The 3,950-nt window shown below is 54.0% G+C and overlaps 1 protein-coding gene across 1 annotated transcript in view; it reads right to left on the minus strand.

Annotated features, from left to right (window-relative positions):
• Positions 1–3,950, minus strand: part of GNA11 (G protein subunit alpha 11) — a 10,569-nt gene that overhangs the window by 5,831 nt on the left and 788 nt on the right. The window lies entirely within an intron of this gene.

The following is a 3,950-nucleotide window of genomic DNA, read 5'->3' on the forward strand; positions in this document are numbered from 1 at the left end:
CTGCAAACTGCACTTCTTCGATTGCATTCTGCACTCCAGGATTGTACTCTGGGTTTTGCAATCTGTACTCTGAGACTGCAATTCTGGGGCTGCGCTCTGGGATTTGCATTCAGGGCCTGCATCCTGCCTCCCCAGCACCCAAGAAACCTCTTGCAGCCTTTGGATAAGACAGAGTTAAAACCAGAGCCTGACAGGGAGAACAAAGTCAGATGTTGCTCACAGCAGCGCTCTGCCCAGCTCCCCAGCAGCCTGCTGGTTCCTTATTGCACACATTTTCGTGCCAGGTCCTCAGAGCAGACGGGAGGGCAGCACAGCAGCAGTGGCTGCAGCCCCTGGTTGCACACCTCCTGCAGCCGCAGGGCAGCTCCAAGCACTCCCATGTTTGTGTCCCCACTGGTGAAGTCAGGAAAGCCAACAGCTTACATAAGAAGACATTGGGAAGTTGAAAGGAAAAAAACGTCAGCAGGTGAAGCACCGTGAGTCCTGATGCAAGCTTGTTTTGCTCACTGGGTGTTATGGGAAGTGCCCAGTGAGTTCCACCCCACACAGACACCGTGTGCTTGGGGGAAGGGACACACAGGTAACAAACACCTGGCTGTGCTGCACGGGCTGCATCCCACAGCCTGAGCACGAAGCCAAAGGCACGGAGCAGCGGCAGCACCAACATCCACCTTCCAAAAGCAGCCATCCCATGCAGGATGCCAAATCCAAAGAGACAGCTTCTTTAACTGCCCCCCAATTAACAGCCACCTCATTAAGCAAGCCACCCTTTGGATCTCCAGCTGCAAATGCACACAGATACCAGCACAGCCCTCGCTCTCACCCCAGCCCAAGCAGAGCTGGCTGCACCAAAGCACGTTTCACCCACTGCAGCCACCGATCACCAACACATCCCCAATTACTCACTCTCCCAGCACCAGGCTAAGAAGGCAAACAAATAAATAAGCCCAAATAAAAAGCAGCCAGCTTATAAATAGAAGCGGAGTGTTTAAAATAAACAGGCGAACTCTCCCCCATCTCCACCAACAGACCGAGTTGTGTGTTGGTTTTTTGTTGGAAATTAACATCACAAACACCGTGCAGCAGCGGCGGCTCCATCTCAAACAGAAAGCAAACAGAGGAGAAGGGGGGGAGGAACTGGAAACCGAAATATTCTGTGGTTAGGTGTGCTGTGGTGAGAAAGACTTCCTCGCCTCTCACCGCAGCGACCAGAAGGGAGGAAAGGAAAAGCATTCTGATAGTGAAAACATGAAGCAAACCTCAGCGGTGTTCACCTGCTGCAGAGCCGGGCTGCCGGCATGCAGAGCCTTCCTGCTGCTCCATCACTGCCTGCCTTAATGTTATTACGTGGGGTTTTTTGTTGGTTTTGGGGGTTTTTTTTTTGTGGGGGGGGGGGGGGTTGGTTTTGGTTTTTAAAGCTGCCTCCTGCTTTTGTGTGGGCCATCAATAACGCAGAGCATCACAGAAAAACGTCACCAGCTCCCAGCGGCGCCGCCTCCTGCATCGCATGAGGGCAGAAAAACCCTTTTGGGATGGCAGAGCACAAAGCAAGGAGCTGAACTCAACGCGCCTCCTGCCAACACGTGGGAGCAGCACGGCTCCCCATCCATCACCAGTGCCCCCCAGGGACCCCCCAGGTAAATCCAACCAGCGTTACCCCAGTGCTCAATGCTGAGCGATGCCAGGACGATTTCTGTATGGTGTTTTCTCCCCCCATCGCCACCCCAGTAATAAAACAAGAAGGCCAACGATGAGCAACGTGCAACACGTTGAAATGAAAACCTCTCGTTGCTGGGTGAAGCACTGAACAGCAGTGTGATTCCTCGCTGCGATAGGATCCAACAGCTGCCATCGAGAAGAAAAACCATCACTGCTTCTGCAACTCCTCCCATATCCAAAGCCTTCTCAAATGGTGTGGGGAAAGCCCTCTCCATGATATCAGCGCATGGAAGACCTCCAACCTCACCCCAAGACAGCAGAAATCCACGCGAGCAGATCTCCTTAATGGAGACAGAGCGCAACAGCGCGAGGTGGGCGATGTGCAGAGCTGCACCCACTGAAAGCAAACCCCACAAAGCTTCACCCCCCCCCAACCACGCTGTAAACCCTGTTGTTACTGGGGGAGCAACACCCCCCTGCTGCCTTGGGGAGGTTTTGGTTGGTTGGTTGGTTTGCAAGCGTTGCTTCAGGAAAAGAAAAGATACATATATATATATATACATATAAAGGTTTCTTGAGCATCTTCCATTTCTTTTCTGAAGTGTGATCTTTAGATCCAGTGGGATCATCTTAACCCAGATCAGCCTATAGCTCCAACCTATTTTGAAACAACTGCTTTAAGGAAGCGTGGCAGCGCCAGGCCGTCCTCCGCCATAAGAACTGACCCCGAGCCTCCAGAACGCCCAGCTCAGCACCCAAAGCAACGCCCGCCCTGCAGCACCCTCTGTGCACCAACACACCCCGAGGTCGGGCCCTCGCCGAGCCAACACCAAGCTTCGTGTTTGCTTTGCCACACTGATGCACCTCAGCCTCCACCTGCGCCTCGCCGCAGACCCTGAGCGAACATCAACCCTCAGATTCACTTTCCTGTTTCCCACCCCTGTTGGAAGCAGGGCAGCGTTCCAGCAGCAGAACAGACACAGACACACACGTGGGGATGGTGCCCCTACAGAACCACCACCAGCACCTCCACTGGGGCTCCAGCATCGCTCTCTGCCCCGGAGGAACGGCTGGGAGCCGATCGGATGCTCCTGCAGTCGCTCACCTACAGACCTCACCCTCAGCACACGGCCATTTCCTCCTCGCACTCTGCTCTGTGAACCCGTGGGTTTGCTGCCAGCCCCCACAGGGCACCAGCCCTCCCTCCAGGCAGCCCCCCGTGGCCCTGCATTCCCCCACAGCCCATCATTCACATGCATGCAGTGGCAGCCCTATCCCCCCATTCCCCATCCCCTGCCCCTCACTCCTTATCCCCTACTCCTTATTCCCTGACCCCCACCCCCCATTCCTTATCCCACACTCCCTATCCCCCATCCCTTATTCACAGAATTGCAAGGGTTGGAAGAGACCTCAAGAGATCATTGAGCCCAACCCCCTGCTACAGCAGGTGCCCCACAACAGGCTGCACACCGGCCATCCAGATGGGACTTGAACATCTCCACAGGAGACCATTCCCTATCTCCTATCCCCCATTCCTTATCCTCTATCCCCTGTTCCTCATCTCCTACTCCCCGTTCTCCATTCCCTATCCCCTACTTCTTATCCCTATCCTTTATCTCCTATCCCCTCACTCCCAAACCCCCATCCCTATTCCTTATCCCTTATCCCCTATTTCCCATTTCCTATCCCCCACTCACTATCCCTTAACTCCTATCCCATTCCCCACTCCCCATCCCCTGTTCCCTATCCCTGTCTCCTATCCCTTATTCTCTATTCCCTCTATCCTTCACTCTCTATCCCCTATTCCTTAACCCCTATCACCATTCTCCATCCCATCCCCACTCCTTATCCCCCATTCCCCATCCCCTATTCCTTAACCCCCACCCCCCATTCCAATTCCTTATCTCCATTCTCTAACCCCACTCATTATCCCCTATGCCCCATCCCCTTAACCCCTATCCCCTGTACCCCACTCCCTACCCCCTATTCCTTATCCCTGTCTCCTATGCCCCATTCCCCACCCCATATTCCTTATCCCCTATCACCATTCTCCATCCCCATTTCCCTTTCTCTATCCCTTATCCCATTCCCCATCCCGTTTCATATCCCCTATTCCCTATCCCCCATCCTGTTCCACATCCCCCATTCCCCATCCCCACTCCTTATCCGCTATCCCCATTCCTTACCCCCATCACTGTTCTCCATCCCCATTCCCCATCCCTATCCCATTCCTTATTCCCTATCCTCCATCTCCTGTTCCATATCCCTTATCCTCTATCCCCACTCCTTAT

The sequence above is a fragment of the Centrocercus urophasianus genome, unplaced genomic scaffold (assembly GCF_019232065.1).
Source record: "Centrocercus urophasianus isolate 14NV4802_14NV808 unplaced genomic scaffold, USGS_Curo_1.0 seq_1014, whole genome shotgun sequence".
Taxonomy (NCBI): Eukaryota; Metazoa; Chordata; class Aves; order Galliformes; family Phasianidae; genus Centrocercus; species Centrocercus urophasianus.